Genomic DNA, 22279 nt, shown 5'->3' on the forward strand with positions numbered 1-22279 from the left:
GCCCGTAGTCCATGCACCAAATTAAACCTAAAACCTAGACCAAGCCGGCCCACGAACGTCCCGCCCAAACCGACCGGAACCCTACCCGGCTAAGCCCCGCACCCGACCCGATCGACAGCTCCGCAAAGCCAACTGAGGCGAGCGGCACCGGTCGCCGCGGCTGCGCACGACGGATCTGCAGCAGCTCGCGTTGAGGGACCGGCGGATGCGATGGCGAGGCGGCAGCAACAGTAGGGATGGCGGCGGGTCGGCGAAGCGGCGAGCAGCGGTGGACGGCGTGGCTTGTCTGGGGCGCCACGGCAGCGAAGGGCGGCATCGTTGCGGCCGGAGCTTGTGCGCCGGACGACCGCGAGCTCCGGCCTGGCCCGACCAAAGCGAGGCACAAAAAGGACCGAGGCCTACCGGAGCTTCGGCGCTTGAAACCAGGCGCGGCCGTGGTTTCAGCCATCCTCTGCTTGGATCTGGCCCCGACCTCTCTCTGCTCTCCGGCTTGCTCGCACTCCGGACGCCCCACTGGTCTCTCGGTGGGGTCTTCTGAGCTTGCTGGCCTACTCCTCTGGCGGGCTCGCGGACGCCCTTTTTATAGGCCGAGGAGGCCGGTCGACGGAGGCTTCGGCCGCCGGTCCTGGCGCGCCGACCGGGCCTCATCTCCGCCGAACCGGTATGCTCGACCGTCCATTCCGCAGCAGGCTTAGCCCTGCTCTGCTTCTTAGCTCGACGGCATTGATGACACCTGTGAGCTGTCCCATCCGTCACCCGCCTACTCCGCCGTAAGTCGTCCTCGTGCGCGTCGTCATCTTCGCGCGAGTTGCAGAGGCGGAGGGGGAAGGAGGAAGGAAGAAGAAGAAGAAAGGAGGAGAGAGGTGGGCCGGGCGGAAAGGGCTTGGCCCTGGGCCTGCGTATAAAGGAAAAGGGACTAGGGTCAGGCCCAGCCCCAAGTCATTTCTCTCCTTTAAAAAAAAAATTATTTATCCGAAAATATGGTAAAACAAGGGAAAAGAAAATAGAAAATTCAACTTCATAGATGCAAATGATATTAATATCTGGGTAATGTGAAAAATCGTTTTTTTGTTAGGGCTAGATTGATTCCTAATTTTTATGTAATTTTAATCCTAAATATTTAGTCAAAATTTAAGTGTTAACACTCACAAGACAACATCCCTATTAGTTTTAGATTGGCGAGTGCATGGCGAATCGCAAAATAGAGATAACATTTTATGGTGATGTTCAATTTAAAATAAATATAATATATGTTACATTATTTGATTTCATGTATGAGATAATATGAAATGAATAGAATAAGAATACCTAAAATGTTATTGAAGTGAAAATTACATGAAATAAAGTGAATATCGATTAAAGCATAGAACTATTCATTTGGCATTGTTTAATAAACTTGATAAATTGCGGTGGCTCCACTAGATAAGACTCTGCTGATTCTCAACGAAGAGGTGAAGGGTTCAAAACCCGGGAGGCGCTAGGCAGTTAAGTGTGGCTCGGGGGTGGTGGGTCGGCCCCCGCGCAGTGTCACCCAGGGGTTTACGGCCCTGGCTTATCGATTCAAGCCGGTTCCAAAAAAAAAAAAAAAAAAAAAAAAAAAAAAAACTTACGCGGTTTTGTCTTAATTTAAAACATGTCCCACCTACCACTAAGTCATTTTCATTTTTTTGGAAAATTATCAATTGCATGTGCATATACACCCAATGCACACAATCCACCTATTAGATCGTGTGGAATTCACTTGAGACTCACATGATTCAACGGGTCACATGCATTAATCCAGTATATTCAAAGATTAAATCAATCGGTAATTATTAAGATTACTTGTAATTAGTAGGGGGTGGAATGAGCGGGTGTAACTGGGGCTGGTGCCTGGCGCCTGGCGCCCCACTCTAGTGGTGTAAATCCGCCCCAAATGATGCGGGGCCCCACCGATCATGGAGAATCCGCACCCTACGCCATCCTCAGCTTGTGTCATCGCTCATACATTTATATTTATCTAAACCAGACGAACGTGAACCAAGTGAAATTCAACGAAAAGTATTGCTTAAGATGCAACTACCTAACCGAGACTAGCATTTTCCTACTATTTTTGTTCTTTATTTTGATATTTATATTCATCATGCATCCTTGTAAACTAATTTTCAGGTGAAATTCCATAGCTCAAATTTTATATTTCATAGTCATGGTACAATTGGTAATGCATACCTCCCTCTGCCAAGCCTCATCGAGTTCAAGAGTGAAACCATTAGTACGCAATCGCATCAATCAACTCTGCATTGGGGCAACATACAGAAGAAAAAAAATCAGTACGTTCATATTTCAAAAACAGAGATGTAGGATCTAATGAGCATACAGAAAGCATATTCAATTGAAAAAACTACATTTACAATCATTCAAGTCTATGCTCTTGAGACCAGATCAAGTGTTTGGATCGTCAAAGCATCAAAACTTGTCAGGAATGCCAGTTGGCCCACGAGCCTCTTCCAAGTTGGCACGCCAGATGTGCCTAAGCCGTTGCCAATTCTTCCTTTGCAAAATCCCTCGTCTTCATTTTGACAGGTTTCTATAATGGAATTTGAAGTTCGTCTGCAAAGTTAGCCGCACCCAGATAAATCATGTGATAGTATTATGCCATGGTCACAATAGGATCAAACGGGATAGAAATTAATTAGTAAATTCTTGAGCACTGTTCTTAGATTTTGTTGAAGGCGACGATGTCACAACTCTGAACGTATTCATTGATAGGCTCAGCTTGAAGATGCTCCTCGATGAGAGTGTCCATTGAGACAAGGTCATCCACAATGGTCATCATGATCTCTGCAACTTCTTAATCCCGTAACCCACCGGAACCAGTTTCGCTGCAAGGAAGAAAGCAAAAAAGAAGAAATCCTCATAAGGGGATAAACATGACATTTAGTGACAAAGCATTATGGTCATACTGGCGATATAGTGAGACAGTCAAAACTTACAAGCTCCCCAGAAGAGCCCAGACATCTCCACACTCCTAACAGCCTCTTCCAGCTTCTTCATGTCTATCTCATTGTCCCAAGGTTTCACATCCAAGAGGACAAATGACTTTCCACCTATAACAGGAACCAGATACACACACAAGCCAAGATATTGAAATCACTGATGAGAATTTTATTCCCAAAAGAGAAACAAGTTCAGGCTAGCAAGTAGCCTAATCAACACAATAAATAAGTTTCTAAGAATTAGGTTAACACCTTCAAGCAAGCAAGGTGTATACATCTATCTATCTTTTGTTTTCTTTATTGCAGAGCAAAGTTCACTTACCGATCATATCAAGTATAAACGTAAATGAACCAGGACGCATCAGCCCTCAAGAATCAAGATATAACAGCTGCTATAATTAGGACTATTGTATGTATTTTTTTCTTATCCTGGCATGTGTCTGGCGTGTGCGTGGGCAACCGCTGGCTGACGTCACGATGACATCAGCTGGCACATGCCACGCACGCTACGCGCACGCCCCCCGCACGCGTGCGGTTACCGTGCACGTGCGTTGCACGCGCTTGCGGTTTCCCCTGCTCGCATGTGCCAACAAATTATATGTGCTCAACACGTGGCCTCCCCTGTCAATCACCAAGGAGGGTAGTTGCTGCTCACCCTTTGCTTCCTTACATAACTAATTACCAACCATACAAACGAGACTAAGCTATCAAAAAATGAGTTGATCAATAAGTACCTTATAATCGCCACTTTGTCGCCTCTACAAATTAGTTGAGGCAACATGAAGTTTCAAGGTCTTGAGCGAAGCTTCGAGAGGTATTCAAGTGGATGACTTCCATAATAGATCAAGTTTTTCTAGGTGGATTAGGTAAGAAAGCTCTGGCAACGTGGGCCCTCGATAAGAAGCCCCTAGATATTTTAAGCTTCAAGGAAGTTTCGGCAGCGATATGAGATTGTTACAATTCCAGAGTTCAAGGTGTCGGAGAGAAGAAAGATTCTGGATGGTTTTTGGTAGGTTGGATATCATGGACCAACTAATTTCTAGATGTTGCAAATACGGTAAATCCCCAATTGAGCTAGGGATTTCTCTTAATGATGGACAATTGCAAACACTCAATTTTTCCAGCTTCCGCAGAGAGCCAATTGATGTAGGAATCTCTATAATTCCAGAATAATCTAAAATAAGTTCTTTTAGTTCTTCTAATTCACCCACTTCTCTTGGTAGATTCTTGAGACTCTCACAGTGACTCAAATCCAAGTGAATGAGGCTCTTCACTTTGCCAATAGAAAGGAGGATTTGCTTTAGTTTTTTACATAAACTCAAGTTGAGAATCTCTAACTTTGTAAAGGCTGAGAGATTAGGTTTTTCCAACCATATAGTAACATTGGGCAACTTTTGAATTGGAGACTTCGTAATGTATAGATGTTGCATATTCTGTAAATCCCAAATTGAGTTAGGGATTTCTCTCAATGACTGACAACGATGAGAACTCAGCTTCTCCAACTTCCTCAGAGAATCGATTGACGTAGGAATCTCTGTAATTCCAGAATAATCTAAAATAAGTTCTTTTAGTTCTTCTATCGCCCACTTCTCTTGGTAGATTCTTGAGACTTTGACAGTGGCTCAAATCCAAGTGAATGAGGCTCTTCACTTTGCCAATACAAGGGGGATTTGCTTTAGTTCTTAACATAAACTCAAGTTGAGAATCTCCAACTTTGTAAAGGCAAAGAGATTAGGTTTTTCAAACCTTATAATAACATTGGGCAACTTTTCAATTAGAGAATCCATAATGTATAGACATTGCAAATTCTGTAAATCCAAAATTGAGTTAGGGATTTCTCTCAATGACTAACAATGACGAGCACTCAGCTTCTCCAACTTTCTCAGAGAACCAATTAACTTAGGAATCTTTATATTCCAAAAGAATCTAGAATAAGTTATTTTAATTATTCTAATTTCCCCATTTCTCTTGGTAGCTCCTTGAGACTTCCACAGCCACTCAAGTCCAAGTGAACGAGGCTCTTGACTTCGCCAATAGAAGGGTGGACCTGCTTTAGGTCTTTACCATTTTTGAAGATTAGAATCTCCAATTCTGTGAAAGTTGAGAGATTAAGAGTACATCTTAAAGAATCAAAATATTCAAGTTGCAGAACTTTTAGCCGCTTTGCTACCTATACAAAAGAGAATAAGCTGTTAACAAATGAGTTCATCGACAAAACAAGATAAACAAAACATCATAGAGGGTATCTTTTGTGAATCTTACCATGATTGAATTCCATCCTCTCCAATCCTCCGTGATTGAGCTGTATGACAAGTGCAGCACCACTAAGTTTGGTAGATGCAAATTGGTTGCCCAAAAAGACAAATTGGGTTCAATGTGAGGCCACCGAAGCCACCTTACTTGGGAAAATAATTCATTTAAGTCTCCACTTGCAGTTGCGTTCCTCAATCGAAGGAACTTTAGCCTCGGTGACATTATAAATTGCCCACATGTGTATGTCAACAGATGTTCAACGGTCAACGATCCGTGATTGCATCATTGATCATAATCACTGTATCATCCCGTATGTCAATGACTTGATGAGGCACGGCGTTGTACCCCTTCGCCTCCTTCAACTCGCATTCCTCTACAATTGAAAAAGAAACACATTTTTTTTAACGGTCAATGGTCAATGGGTCACCAAAGACGGGTTGGGTCGGGCCGAACCGACCGACCCGGCATGTGGTTGGCGCGTGCGCGGGCAACTATGGGCTGACGTCATCGTGATGTCAGGCGGCACGTGCCGTGCATGCACTGCGCACGCGTGCCGCACACACGCGTGCAGTTACCGTTCGCGTGCGTTGCACGCGCCTGTGGTCTCCCCTGCTCGCGCGTGCTAGCAAATTATGTGTACTCAACACATGGCCTCCCCTGTTGATCCACAAGCAGGGCAGTTACTGCTCACCCTTCTAATTTACCCATTTCTCTTGGTAGCTCCTTGAGATTTCCACGGCCACTCAAGTCCAAGTGAACGAAGCTCTTGACTTCGCCGATAGAAGGGTGGACCTGCTTTAATTCTTTACAATTTTTGAAGATGAGAATCTCCAATTCTGTGAAAGTCGAGAGATTAAGAGTACATCTTAAAGAATCAACATATTCGAGTTGCGGAACTTTTAGCCGCTTTGCTACCTATACAAAAGGGAATAAGTTGTTAACAAATGAGTTCATCGACAAAACAAGATAAACAAAAAATCATAGAGGGTATCTTTTGTCGATCTTACCATTATTGAATTCCATCCTCTCCAATCCTCCGTGATTGAGTTGTATGACAACTGCAGCACCACTAAGTTTGGTAGATGCAAATTGGTTGCTCAAAAAGACAGATTGGGTTCAATGTGAGGCCACCGAAGCCACCTTACTTGGGAAAAGAATTCATTTAAGTCTCCACTTGCAGTCGCGTTCCTCAATCGAAGGAACTTTAGCCTCGGTGACATTATAAATTGCCCACATGTGTATGTCAACAGATGTTCAACAGTCAACGGTCCGCGATTGCATCATTGATCATAATCACTGCATCATCCCGTATGTCAATGACTTGATGAGGCACGACGCTGTACCCCTTGGCCTCCTTCAACTCGCATTCCTCTATAATTGAAAAAAGAAACGCATTTTTTTAACGGACAACGGTCAACGGGTCACCAAAGACGGGTTGGGTCGGGCCGAACCGACCGACCCGGCACGTGGTTGGCGCGTGTGCGGGCAACTACTGGCTGACGTCATCGTGACGTCAGGCGGCACGTGCCGCACACACGCGTGCAGTTACCGTGCGCGTGCGTTGCACGCGCCTGTGGTTTCCCCTGCTTGCGCGTGCTAGCAAATTTTGTGTGCTCAACACGTGGCCTCCCCTGTCGATCCACAAGCAAGGCAGTTGCTCCTCACCCTTCTAATTTGCCCATTTCTCTTGGTAGCTCCTCAAGATTTCCACAGCCACTCAAGTCCAAGTGAATGAGGCTTTTGACTTCGCCGATAGAATGGTGGACCTGCTTTAGTTCTTTACAATTTTTGAAGATGAGAATCTCCAATTCTGTGAAAGTCGAGAGATTAAGAGTACATCTTAAAGAATCAAAATATTCGAGTTGCGGAACTTTTAGCCGTTTTGCTACCTATACAAAAGGGAATAAGTTGTTAACAAATGAGTTCATCGAAAAAACAAGATAAACAAAAAATCATAGAGGGTATCTTTTGTCGATCTTACCATGATTGAATTCCATCCTCTCCAATCCTCCGTGATTGAACTGTATGTCAACGGTTCGTGCCGAGCACACGCGTGTGGTTACCGTGTGCGTGCATTGCACGCGCCTGTGGTTTCCCCTGCTCGCGCGTGCTAGCAAATTATGTGTGCTCAACACATGGCCTCCCCTGTCGATCCACAAGCAGGGCAGTTGCTGCTCACCCTTCTAATTTGCCCATTTCTCTTGGTAGCTCCTTGAGACTTCCACAGCCACTCAAGTCCAAGTGAACGAGGCTCTTGACTTCGCCGATAGAATGGTGGACCTGCTTTAGTTCTTTACAATTTTTGAAGATGAGAATCTCCAATTCTGTGAAAGTCGAGAGATTAAGAGTACATCTTAAAGAATCAAAATATTCGAGTTGCGGAACTTTTAGCCGCTTTGCTACCTATACAAAAGGGAATAAGCTGTTAACAAATGAGTTCGTCGACAAGACAAGATAAACAAAAAATCATAGAGGGTATCTTTTGTCGATCTTACCATGATTGAATTCCATCCTCTCCAATCCTCCGTGATTGAACTGTATGTCAACTGCAGCACCACTAAGTTTGGTAGATGCAAATTGGTTGCCCAAAAAGACAGATTGGGTTCAATGTGAGGCCACCGAAGCCGCCTTACTTGGGAAAAGAATTCATTTAAGTCTCCACTTGCAATCGCGTTCCTCAATCGAAGGAACTTTAGCCTCGGTGACATTATAAGTTGCCCACATGTGTATGTCAACAGATGTTCAACGGTCAACGGTTCGTGATTGCATCATTGATCATAATCACTGCATCATCCCATATGCCAATGACTTGATGAGGCACGACACTATACCCTTTGGCCTCCTTCAACTCGCATTCCTCCACAATTGAAAAAAAAAAACACATTTTCTTTTAAATGGTCAATGGTCAAAGTCAATGGTCAACGGTAAACATGTCACCGAAGACGGGTCGGGTCGGGCCGTACCAACCGACCCGGCAAGTACCTGGTGCATGTGCGGGCAACCGCTGGATGACGTCATGATGACGTCAGCTGGCACGTGCTGCGCAGGCGCCAACGGTTGCCGCACGCGTGCATTGCACGCGCCTGCGGTTTCTCCTGCTCGCGTGTGCTAGCAAATTATGTGTGCTGAACACGTGGCCTCCCATGTCGATCCACAAGGAGGGCAGTTGCTGCTCACCCTTCGCTTCCTTACCTGTGATCATCTCAAGAATTAGTTCTCTCATATATCTTGTCATGTCCTCACGACCATGGTAGAGAAACTTCACCCCCATCTCGTCAACGTGCAATAGCTTAAGGAATTTCAACTAGCAGAAGTCATTTTCTTTGAAGGAGCACCTCATTAGGCTGAATTGGCCGATGGAATTGAACCACTTGCGCCTTTTAGACAGCGGTTTGATTTGGTTGACAAAATTGAACACAGCTGATTGCTGGTTCTTTATGAGCCAACAGACGAATTGGTCGGAGAAAAGGATATGAGACAGTGCGTATAAGGCTACTCTAACACCAGCAGCTTTGCTAGGGAAGCTAAACAATTGAACAAAAGTAGGAGGCATTAGGAAGCATTCGACTCTAAAATCAAATTAAAATACTATAACAAGATGAGATGCAACAATGCCGAAAATTTCTCAACTTCAACAATTTCAAAGTACATGACGCGGGCATGCACTGATCTTTTCTACAAACCATACCAAGAAAATTAGGCAATCGATATTGTTGACCTTCAAATGAAGATAAGGGCCTCCGAACATGCTTTCATGCAAGTCTATAAATACAATAGGCACTCGTAAACACAGAAAAATCCTCGCTTTTCATGACCCTTCTCGCAAAAATAAATGATGATGATGATGATGATGATGATGATGATGATGATGATGATAAATGTCATGATTGTTGGGCCGGTTATTCGCATTGCATGCGCTTATTAGCTTTTGAAAGAGTTTCAGTGTTACACCTTTGGTTAGGACTATTTTACAAATGAATCAATAGAATAAAATGAAATTAAAAAACAACAATAAAAGTAGACCATAATCCCCAAAATTTTTGTGGGAAAAAATACGTGCTTAGGTTTTTCTTCGTCAAGGAAAATGAATGTATGAATTATTTATTCACATCTGATAATTCTAATTAAATTTATTGATGATAATTAAGATCGAATGTATTCTTTCTAAAATTTGTTGGGCCATGCATCTTACTTGTTTCAGTTGGAAATCCAGTAGATGATTGGTAATAAACGAAAAGGCCGCGCCGACTTCAAGGTAGGATTTCAGCCAGTGTCCTGTGAACACTAATTTTAAATTTTTGAAAATTGGAACAGGTCTCCGATTAAACAACCTGATCTTGGATCCGGGTTCCAAATCCGATGTATATTGTAACTATTTTTGTTTCTCTGAGGGCACTGCAAGGGATACATAGAACAAATGAAGAAGAAGACAATCTGAGGAAGAGGATACCTCAGTGTATGTCCGCAACATGTTTGGATCTACAGTGCAATTTGGTTGTTATTTAAGTTTCACGTTGTGTTACTGAAAACAGCCATCTCCATGTGCAAAAGAAAAATAGGTTTTGCAGATTGATCCAACCAAAATTATAGGTTTTGCAATATGGCTTCACTGTTACGTTTTGTGAGTCAATTTGGTTGTTATTAAGTTTCAGGTCGTGTTACTGAAAACAGCCATTGATATTATCTCCATGGCAAAAGGAAAAATAGGTTTCGCAGATTGATCCAAACAGGGAACGCAACAACTTCGTTACTTTGAATATCCCTGATATCAACGAGATGAATGGAAGGGTGTACATTTTTGGTTCCATCTTTTTCATTGGTTCTTTTGTTGACATTGTCAAGTTTTGGCTTGAGACTTCTAATGGATGGTTGATTGGGGCCAATGGTGTGAAGACTAGAGGAGCTGGATCAAGTTTTAGTGATGAGAGGGACAGAGGTAGAGAGCAAAAACAGGTTGCAATGGCTATCGCTGTGAAAGGGATTGGCGTAGAGAGCAAGACAGGTTTGGAAATGATGATCCAAGTAGGGAAAGCGGCTCTGCCCATTCGGGTGATGAGGATACCTCGAGCAATCATTTTGTGGACTATGATGAAGATTTAGATGACAATGAGCAGGAGCACAACAGCAAGAACCACGACAACTGGGCAAGGAAGCTGGGTCTTAGCCTACTATAATGCAGGCCAAGCAATTGGCTGGACAAGGTAAATAATTTATAAGATCGGTTTTATTTGTTTGCTTTTCGTACTGTCCTCTTTGTATTTCTTTTTATCTTTTTATATATGTTGAAGTAAACATGGTATGAGAAAAGAAAAATTTTCTATTCTACCGGTTCTTGTAACTATATAATTTTTGAAGACTTTATTTGATTTGGGCTTAAGGCCCGTCCGCCCAAGTTGGGCCCAGAAAGCCCGGCCCACAGGAATAGGGCCCGTGGAAAGAAGGGGGTTTAAAAGGGAGGAGAGAGAGAGAGAGAGAGAAAATGTACCGTTTAATTAAAAGAAACGACGTACGCTTCTCTCCCTCCTCTCTCTGTCGTTTTCCTCCAAAAGGGAAACGGTGACTGACTTCCGAAGGCGTTTTTGCTTCACCGGATCAACGGGACCAAGATTTCTCTTCCTCCATTGGCGTCGGTGTTTAACGTGGCTAAAAGGTACGCTCGAATCTGTGGTGTGCTTTAGGATCGGTGATACGTGTTAGAATTCCCGGCTTGTCTTCCGCTTGAGTTTAGAGGTTCGATTTAGTGTCGAATCCGGTTTTCGGGGATCGCCATTCCCAACATTGGTATCGAGCCCTAGTTCACGTTTTTCCGATCAATTTCATGTTCTTTGATTGATTTTTCGCGAAGAAATTTTCGGCCGTACGGATCGGGACAAAAATCCCGACACCCGAGCGTTCTTCGACCTTTTTACTGAGTTTTCGTAAGTCGAAACTGTTTTCTGAAAAGATGGGGAGAAAGGCAACGTCGAGACGAGTCTGGAGGTATGTCGTGGCGACGCCGCACGTGCCCACACGCGCGGCCGTAAGCCGCCGCGCATGGGCGCGACGCGCCCGGAAGCGCCAAGGCCGTCATAAGGCGCGTGCGCACACTGGCCGGGCGAGCTGGCATGCGCCGGTCCGCGGATCGACGCGTGCCGACGCCAACATGACGTCACCCAACGGTCAATAACCGCTAGGGTGACGTCATCGATGACGCCAAGACGGGGCGACGGCTCCGCCGGACGGCCACCGTCGGCGACCCACCTCGCGCGAGACTCGGCACGCGCGCGGCACGTGCCGCCGATTCGCGCGAGCCGGGGCCCACTGGCCCGACCGGGCTCGGCCGGCCCAACCGGTCCGACGACCGTTGACCGACGTTGACCGTTGACCGCCGTTGACCGTTGACGACCGTTGACCGTTGACCCAAAAAAAAAAGAAAAAAAAAGGGAAAAGAATATGTTTCTTTTTCAATTAAGTCTATGTGGATTATAATGTGATCCCTTGTTTGTTCTGCATTTGTTGCAGGAACAATGCCTCCTCTGAGATTACGCGCACCTATTCGTGCAATTACCGATGAGCAAAAGGATAAGCTGTCTAAGTTGATAGCTGAGCTGACTGATCATCGATGGGAGAGAGGTGACTTAATTGATCATGTCCTTGAAGTCAACGAGAAAATTCAACAGGTCATATGGAATGGTCGTCCAATGTCACAGTCAGAGATGGTGCGATTTTTCATAAACACTCTTCCACCTGAATGGCAAGATGTGTTGAATTGCATATAGGATGTCAACAGAGCTGCTTCCTATAAGAAAATTGTGATGGATTTTGTAAATGAATATTACTGTATTGTTTCAAGGGAAAATATCAAGAAATTGAACAAAAGAGGATCTTTCCCAGGTTCGTGTCGACTTGGTGTTAGTTGTATTGGTGATATATATTAAGTGTGCTTTGTGGACAACTTAATGTAATAATTACTACCTGATTGTTGTTACTGTAGCAACTTATATGTTATTGGTGTTAATTGAAAGCATTATTGTTTTATTGGATGCCTATAATGTGTTGCTTTCTGTTACTGCTGGTTGCTGTGGGTAATTAGCTGTGGGTAGTTTTAGAAGTTTTTGTAGCTTCATAGAATTGATTTTGCATAAGATAATTATATTGATGATAGTTTTAAGTTAGGTTTTTGGAGGATGATTGGAAACATAGTGACCTTTTGATTCTGAAGCCTTACTTGAAATTATTCATTAATATGATGGGTCTATGTAAAAAGGGATGCATAAATGATAGGCATTAATAATTCGTGCATATGTCTGATGTGTTCAGATCAATGACTTCAGCCACAAAGAGCATAGTTGCCGAGCTGAACAAAGGTGAAAAGCTCAATGGTGACAACTATGAAATTTGGCACATGAAAGTCCAATATGTGCTGGAAAAGCAAGAAGCACTAGAAGCTCTTGACCATATTATGGAAGATCTTGAGGATGTTGTGCGCCACCTTGAGCTAATAGAGGACCGTCTAACGGCATTTGAGTCAAAAGTAGACATTTACAATGCTGTTCTAGCTCAGAAAGGGCTTTGAGCTCTAAGCGCAAGCGTATTGATTCGTTCAATATGTGGGATTGCAAAGGATCAAGTCCTTGTTGCAAGAAATCAAAAGTTAACCAACACAAGAGAGGAAAACGTCCTCAAGTGAAGAAAATGTCAAGGGTGAAGTGTTACAATTGTGACCAAAAGGTTCACTATGCTCGCAATTGTCGTGAGCCAAAAAAGGTAAACACCCCTTGTACTTTTCAGAACTTTACTTATGTGTCGAGTTATGTATTCTTGACTGAGTCTAATCCTTTGTGGACTGTAGATTCAGGAGCGACGGACCATGTAGCGAAGGATAGAGGATCCTTCGTGGAATTCCCGACGAGTGCCAACCGGAACTAAGTGGATCTATGTGGGAAACAACCCGAGCTGAAGTGAAAGGAATTGGCACATGCCAACTCAATATGCGTGGTGGACACACTTTGTTCCTTCATGATGTATTGTATGCTCCGGAGATTCGTTGGAATTTAGTGTCTGTTTTAGTGTTGGTTAGACTAGGTTTTAATATGAACTTCCATAATAAATGTGTAGATTTGTATTTGGATATAAACTACTATGGTTGTGGTTATTTTCTGGATGGTTTCATTGTATTAGATATTGAGTATGTCAATGCAAATGTTAGTTATTCCCTTATCACGTCTCCTAATTCATCTAATAATGATGTGAATATGGTGACATGCTAGACTTGGTCATATGGGCCAACAACATATGAAAAGACTAGCCAAAGAGGGCTTGTTGGGCAATATTGAAAAAGTCGATTTGCTCATATGTAAGCATTGCCTAGAAGGGAAAACAACAAGGAAACCATTTGAAAAAGGTAAAAGAGCTGAATTTCCTCTGCATTTAATCCATTTTGACATCTGTGGTTCAATGAATGTGAGAGGAAGGCATGTGGCTGTTTATTTCATCACTTTTATAGATGATTCTACTCGATTCGGATATGTCTATTTGATTTCTCATAAATCTGAAGCATAAGTTGTTTCAAAATGTTTATGAACTTGGTAGAAAATCAATTAGACAAGAAAATAAAAGTATTTAGATCCGATCGAGGTTGAGAATATTTATCTGATGAGTTCAGAAAATTATGTGATGAAAAAGGAATAGAAAGACAATTATCTATTCTATATACTCCTCAACAAAATGGTGTTGCAAAGAGAAGAAACAGAACCCTACTGGAAATGGTTAGGTCCATGATGGCGCATGCTAACTTACATATCACTTTTTTGGAGTGATGCGTTGTTAATCGCTGCCTCTATATACTTAACCGGGTGCCTTCCAAATCAGTTAGTTCCACTCCATATGAGTTATGGACAGGTAGAAAACCGGACTTAGGTTTTCTTAAATCATGGGGTTGTGCTGCCTATAATGAATCCTCTCACAAATTTGGGAAATATGGTCCCAAATGAAAGAAGAGTATTTTCATGAGATACTCCGAACACTCGAAAGGGTATGTGTTCGTAAGTGAGCAGGAAAGTGGGAGTATAACTGAATTTGAATCACGGGATGTCACATTCTTAGTGGATGAATTTCCTAAGAAGGGCGAAATAAGGGAATATTACTCCATATTTGAAACCTTGGATCAAGATAATGATATTAGTGAAGTTCGTCCAAGTGGGAGTAATATGAGAAGTGATGAATTGAATTCAACTCATTCTCAATTACAACCACATGATGAGATGATATCGTCATTATCTAATCCGAGTGGGAGCACGATGGGGAATGATGTGCAAAGTGTACAATCTCCTATACGGCGAACAAGTCGCCAAAGTATTCCCCGTCGACGTTTTGGCATTGAAAGGGAAACTTTTATGATTGCTCCGCAAGATGAGGATGAGCCAAGAAACATTAATGAGGCTCTTAATTGCCCTAGTAAGGAAAAATGGATTTATGCAATGAAAGAGGAGATGGAGTCAATGAAGTCAAACTAAGTCTGGGAACTGGTTGATCTTCCAAAAGGGACGCAAAGCTATTGGGAACAAGTAGGTTCTCAAAATAAAGCGAAAGACTGATGGCTCGATAGAAAGCATAAGGCTCGCCTTGTGGTGAAGAGGTATAATCAACATGAAGGAATTGATTATGAAGATACATTTTCTTTTGTAGTGAGATTTACCTTGATTCACATAATTCTGGCAATAGTGTTTGGTATGGATCTTGAGTTACATCAAATGGATGTAAAGACTGCTTTCCTCAATGGAGAATTAGAGGAAGGAACATATATGGAACAACCTGCTGGTTTCATAGTGAAAGGCCAAGAAGAAAAAGTATGTCGACTTTGGGGGTCGATATATGGCCTTAAGCGCCGTCAAGACAATGGTATATACGATTTCATAATGCCATAATGGCATATGACTTTACAATGATAGATGAGGATCATTGTGTATATATCAAAAGATCCAAGGATCAATTTGTGATCATATCATTATATGTTGATGATATACTAATTGCCGGAAGCAATATGGAGCTAGTCAATACTGTCAAAAATTGGTTGTCTTCCAAATTTTTTGAATTGAATGATATGGGATTGTAAACCCATTGACACTCCTATTGCAAAAGGTGAAGGATTGAGCCATAAACTGTGTCCAAGGACTCCACAAGAGAAGGAACAAATGAAACATGTTCCTTATGCTAGTGCTGTAAAGAGCTTGATGTATGCTATGATGTGTACAAGACCGACATATGTTATGTAGTTGGAATGGTGAGTAGATACCAATCCAATCCAGGTCAAGCACGTTGGAAAGCCGTTAAGAGAATACCGAGGTATCTAAAGTGGACTGCTGATTATACGTTGAGTTATTATGGAAAGGATCTGCGACTCTAAGGCTATTATGATGTTGATTGGGGAGGAGATTTAAATGAAAGGAAATCTACCTCTAGGTTTGTTCTCTTACAGAATAATGGCACCATGTGTTGGAGCAGTAAGAAACAAAAGTGTATAGCCTTGTCCACGATGAAAACTGAGTTCGTGGCATTATCAGCAGCGGTACAAGAAGGAGTTTGGCTTAAGAGATTTTTGGATCATTTAGGTGTTAATGAGAAAGCTGCAAATCCATTGTTGGTTAACTGTGATAGCCAATCAGCTATAGCGTACACCAAAGATCCAAAGTATCATGGCAAGACCAAACATATAGATACCAAGTATAACTTTGTGAAAGATATGGTTGCACGAAAGGATGTGAACTTACAGTACATATCTACACATAGAATGGTAGCAAATCCTATGACAAAACCAATACCTAGAGATGTGTTTTGTGGTCATGTAAAATCTCTAGGATTGCGTAGAGTCTGATGTACTGGATATTGTAATTTCCCTGAGTTATTCACATCAATGAACTTGTGTTGTTTCATTATTAATGCCTATGAATCTTTGTATGATCTTTATGCATTTTAATGCTCAGTGCATTATTTTTTGTTGAGAAGTATGTCGGACAGATATAAGATTAGCCCACTCACATGGGTAATCGCCTCTATTTACTGTGTGATAAATAAAGATGAGACTGTTTTTAAGCTTATTATCTAGGTGATAATCGAGAGCTCAAGCTTAAAATACGTATGTCGCCTTAACTGAGTGTTAAGATGAGGACATAATACTTACTATGTCCGAAAGTAAAATACCCCACATATTTTACTTTATCTGTTTAAGATGCCAGATGTGAGTTCTGATGAATTTTGTAAAAAGAGTAGATACGTGAACTCAAGTCGACATTGGGTATGTCGAACTATCATCTGTACGGTATTGAAAGGTGTAGACATACGCTCCATGGGAAAGGAGTTAATACCGTAATACGTATTCCATACTACGTATGCATGAGACGACCAATAAGAGTGGCAAAAAGTTTGATCTCAACTTTTATGACATGTGAGACTCTTGAGAAAAAGAGTTCCTCAATTTTTTAAGTCCCCTCATGACTCTTACTTATTCTCAAGATTTCTATTTAGTGTTTGCTATCTTAGGGTGTTGCCAATGGTCATGAGATGATTCGATCTAATGGGGCATTTCTAGAAAAGCAAGCTGGACTGAAATTGAGAGTTTGAAGGAAAGAGGAATATCGATTTCAGAGAATCACATTGTGGTTTTGTATTCACTGGTCGACCAATTATGAGTGTCTTTGTGATAATTATAATTGTGAATACAATATATATATCATGTTTAAAAGAGATCAAGGGAGATATAAATGTGATCAATCGATCTAGGTACTGCATACTAAATCTACTCAAAGTGTGACGCCCAATTATGAGCTGCTACATATTCCTAACAGATGTATAGCAACGAGCTCTCAAAGTATGCTGGTCGCACGGATTATTCACCGGTATGAAAGTTGAAGAGAGGTAAAGAGAATCATGTTCGGCCCACCATGTGCGAGTGGGAGATGAAGACTTTATTTGATTTGGGCTTAAGGCCCGTCCGCCCAAGTTGGGCCCAGAAAGCCCGGCCCACGGGAATAGGGCCCGTGGAAAGAAGGGGGTTTAAAAGGGAGGAGAGAGAGAGAGAAAATGTACTGTTTAATTAAAAGAAACGACGTACGCTTCTCTCCCTCCCTCTCTCGTCGTTTTCCTCCAAAAGGGAAACAGTGACTCCCGAAGGCGTTTTTGCTTCACCGGATCAACGGGACAAGATTTCTCTTCCTCCATTGGCGCGTGTTTAATCTGTGGCTAAAAGGTACGCTCGAATCTGTGGTGTGCTTTAGGATCGGTGATACGTGTTAGAATTCCCAGGCTTGTATTCCGCTTGAGTTTAGGGGTTCGATTTAGTGTCGAATCCGGTTTTTCGGAGATCAGTCATTCCCAACAATTTTGTTCATCAAATTTACTGATTCATTCACATTACAAGTTTGTCGTGGAAAACAATTGTCTTATGATTATGTGGAACTTTTCTTGAGAAATTTCTGATCTTAGCTATTTGTGCAGGATTCATAAGAGCCATTAAGGAGATAGTTCTAGCTTGTGCTGTTTATGCAAACGGGTTCTTTGTTGTGGCAAAGATGGCATTCTAAAAGCACATATGTTGAATCAAGAATGCCTTGACACCCTTTCATGTGTGTTGCGAAAAGTGATACACTTATATATTTTTTAGGCTAGTCGATATTTTGACCTTTAGGAGAGCTCGAAACTGGACTGGGAGCTAATGTCTGGCAATCATATTGACGCGCCAAGTGCTCATTTTAGAAGCACGTCGCTACAGTCAATTTGAGACTCCAAACAATATATATATATATTTTCTTTTGTCTAGAACGACATTCAAAGTGCACTTCTATCTTAATCTTTTTTTCCTAATGAATACAATTCATGAACTTGTCACTTAAAGAGATTTGTCTGTAATTTATAATTATGGACCACTCATGTTTTCAATTGAAATTAGATCGATTGCATATACTAGACGTGATAATGAGCTGTGGCAGCAACAAAAAGAACATAATAAAACATAAGCAAAGTAATGTGTGATCAATACATATCATAGATGTACGAAGATACATGGCAACAAACATAAACAAACGGAATCCCAAGAGACATCTGATAATAAACAAACGTTCTAATAAATTCTAATCAAAGACACGCTGAGACAAATGATGGATCAATGGTACTAAAAGGTACTAAAATCTTCATGGGCTTGTGGCTGGAGGTGTGGTGAGGAAAGGAATAGAGGGGATTTTAGGGAGAGAAGTAGGGATGCTTGGCATCGGTGGCAAGCTGGTCGGCATGGTCGGCAAGCTCGGAAGTGGTGGCAAAGTAGTCTTGGGCAATGTTGGCTGGGTTGCAGGCAGCGTCGGCAATGTGGGTTGAGGCAAGGTCGTTGGGATGGTGGGCATGGGCGGCATGGCGACTTTGGGCAATGTTGGCATAGTAGGCAAAGGAGGCAGAGACCCTAGTTTTGGTATAGTTGGTACGGTGGGAAGAGTCGGTATGGATGGAATGGTTGCTTGTAGCAGATGACGAGCTCCGAAGCTCATATTCATGCTAGAGAAAATTACGGCAATGAAGAGGACAAAGCTTTTGAGGAAGGAGCCATATTTGTAAAGTGGGCAATAGATGTTATGTTGTGATAAGCTCAGGGACTTGAAATTGATGAGCTGTGAGGAAGGGGATTGGAGTTTATATAGCAAGAAATGTCGGGTAGAATTAGGGTTGTGATGATAAGTTGGTGACTTGCCGTTGGGCACGGTTGGGAAAGAATTAGAAGATGATGTCTTGATTGGTTCTTTAGTTAGTTCACCTCCTCATGTCAATCTTCCACCGGCATAAAGAAAGGTCAAACCTGCTTGTTGCTGTTTGACCTTCCAGATGGCATTATGTTCATGAAGTCAAGCTTCATGCGAATCTTTGTCTTAATGGTAGGTGACTAATAAACAACTTAGTTTTCGGGAATAATTAAGTAAATAACTTATTTCCTCGTAAGTTGGGTGGTTATTGCGGTATGAACTCGATTCTTTATTTTTATTCTTAATTTTGAACATATGGAGCTAGCGATTTATGGGTTGTGTTGTGTGGTTCTCCATACTTTGTAGATTATATTAATCTTAATATTTCAAATATGAGTTTCTATTTGGTGAATTACAGTCTTTGTAGGGATGAGCTTGGGATGTGAGGATTTGCTTTGACAAAATAGGGTGCGAGGCGGATCGCAGAATAGAGATATCTTTTGTTATGATGTTGGATTTAAGTAATATAATATATTTTGCATAATTTAATCTCATGAATGAGATAATATGAAATGAATAGTATCATAATACCTAAAACGTTATCGAAGCGAAAATTACATAGAATAAAGTGTATCGATTAATGTATAGTTAATCATGATTATAATATCCATTGATGAATCCTTTTTATTACACTGTAGCAATATTGAGATGAACATTGGTTACTATTACTTTGCTTCACGGTGATTTATATCAATGCAGCGCATGTTTCTCAATAGAAAAAAAGAATCTGTTCTACCTAATTACTTGGGCTATATCATTGACATTGATAAGAGTATGACATCCTTCCATTCATACAGCAATCAATACATATTTATACATAATCAACCATGCCATCATATGTTCTTATGATATATTAAAGAAATATTAATGATGCAACCGAAATAATACGATACTTTAAATTACAGATTCATCTTTACATACAAAACTGCCCAAGAGGATCAATAAGCTCAGCTACTTTCATATTCTCATCTTCACTTTACTTATATAAATAAAAAAATTAGAACTAAAAATGCGCACTTGTCATGATCTACTAGTGCAGGAAATCGTAGATGAGGACATCATCTAAGACATCCACATAGTAGGACTCCACAGCTAGAAATTCAAATGAACAGCTCAAGCTACGAGAAATGAATTCAGGAAAATAGCTATCGGGAACTATTCACTTAGCATCGTTTAATAACCTTAATGAATTGTAGTTTTGTCCTAGATGAACCTCGGTGGTTTTATCTTAATTTAAAATGGGTCTCATCTACCAATGCACACGATCCATTGAATCGTGCGAAACTCATGTAAAACTCCCATGATCCAACGAGTCATATGCATATATAATAACCCAATGTTTTCAAAGATTAAATAAATCGGTAATCACTAGATGAGGAATAGAATGTGGGGGTTGAGTTGATGAATCTTATGTGTGTTATCAACAAATGGTATAGGCTAAAATTGGCCGAAAGGATTATATTGACAAATCATTAAAAAGTTTATGACTAAATTGACAAATCATCAAAATATTTACCATCAATTGGCACAATTAAAAGATTTAGAACTAAATTGACAAATTGTCAATAGACTTAAGACTAACTTGGCATAATTGAAAAGTTTATGATTGAATTAGCCGCCATACAATAAGTTTAAGAATTTTTGGACAACTTTTGTGAGGAAAACTTGTTTTCTTCTCTTCATACAACTCTGATTGGCATTTCATTCCAATCCTCCAGCAAATAAGGAGCCCATGCAGTCAAAACTGAAGAAAGTAGATCTTTATACAATTTCATTCATGAGTTCCCATTTCTCATATTTGATCACAAGCTTGTCAGTTTTCCAAAGACATCCTAAAGAGACCAAGTTACCCACCCGGGATTATTTGGAATAACATCCAAACGGAATCATCATCTTCAAATATGAACATTGGACATCCTAAGGTCATAATATCTTTAAGTTCCATATATTTCGCAAAAAAAGAATGATCTGGAAAATATTTGCCTACAAACGATCATTTGTATCGTTTGAAAGAATTAGCTAATAAAAAATGTTTTATTATCAACAACGATTTATATCTTAATATTTTCACAAATGATGACATTTTGTTTATTCATTTTTGTAAGCGATACAAGCAATTATTTTTAGGAAATTTTTTTTCCAATTCATTCATTTTCCATAAAACAAATAGACCTTTAGCTTCGATTGTGGCCACCTTTAGCTTTGATTGTGGCCAGGAGCATGTGGATCCATCGCCCCTTGTATCTAATGTGACAAAAGTTTCATTGTGCTTCAATTGCCCTTTTTCTGCATCAAGTATGCAAGAAATTCATATATGAGGTAAAGCCAATTTGATATCATCTTGATGACCGAAACCATGAGATTTCCAGCTGAAAGATGGAAGATGCGGCACCGTTCCCCCCGATGTCACAATCTTCCACCAGTTATGCAGGTGGAGCTACTGAGAGCAGTATCTTAAATCTAGCAACCTTTCTCGGAAATGGTGGAAGCAAGAATAACTATAACTCGCTCAGTGGCAATTATCTAACCATGAGAAGGCCCTGGTTTCTCACTGATAATTATTTTCCTGCTCAGAGAAGGACAACATCAGTATCGAAGAAAAAAATGCATATTGGAAAGCCAGAGTAATGAAGCGTGTATTCTTGAACAATTTGATATACAAGTGAGAACTCAGGGATCCAGCTATGGTCCCTTAAGGAATCAATGACCATCGCAATTGTTGTAATCCATGTTTATTAAAAAATAAAAATGAAAAACCTTTGGCTGTGATGGTTGCACAGAAGATAGGCTAGTGACATATTCTCTATCAATGTATAAAGATATCGCTAGTCATAGCCAGAAGGAGCTTACCCTGCGAACCTGCTCCCAAAGAAGCCTGTGGAAGAATTGGTGAATAGATCAAGTTATCTAATGACATTAGACCACACTGAGCTGCCTCCATTTCCTCAAAGTTAGCCATATCCCTGATTGAATGGGAAAGTCCATGTCATTCCCCTGTAAGTTTTTAGAGATTCGGTTAAAGGACACTATGGAAGAGGGAAGAAAGGAAAAGGCCCATTTTTCTCGGCAAAGCTTCACAATGCTTCATCAGCAACGGAAAAATACCCAAGCTGGACAAGAAAAGTCCTTGCCTTTTAGTTTCTTTTCAGATGACAGTTTAGCTTCCTATTTATAAATGAGTCAATGCTCCAGCTCTCACACTGCAGAGTCATAAAATTAGGGTAGTGATGAAAGGGGGTTCATTAAAAGGATGTGAAGGTAAGTCTGTTCAAAGCAATAGATGTCCCTCAA

General features: G+C 41.2%; 1 pseudogene; it reads right to left on the reverse strand.

Moving 5' to 3' along the window:
• Positions 1 to 2297: 2297 nt before the first annotated feature.
• LOC120296004 lies at positions 2298 to 8499 on the reverse strand (annotated as a pseudogene).
• Between the last annotated feature and the right edge of the window lie 13780 nt (positions 8500 to 22279).

This window comes from Eucalyptus grandis, chromosome 7, assembly GCF_016545825.1.
Source record: "Eucalyptus grandis isolate ANBG69807.140 chromosome 7, ASM1654582v1, whole genome shotgun sequence".
Taxonomy (NCBI): Eukaryota; Viridiplantae; Streptophyta; class Magnoliopsida; order Myrtales; family Myrtaceae; genus Eucalyptus; species Eucalyptus grandis.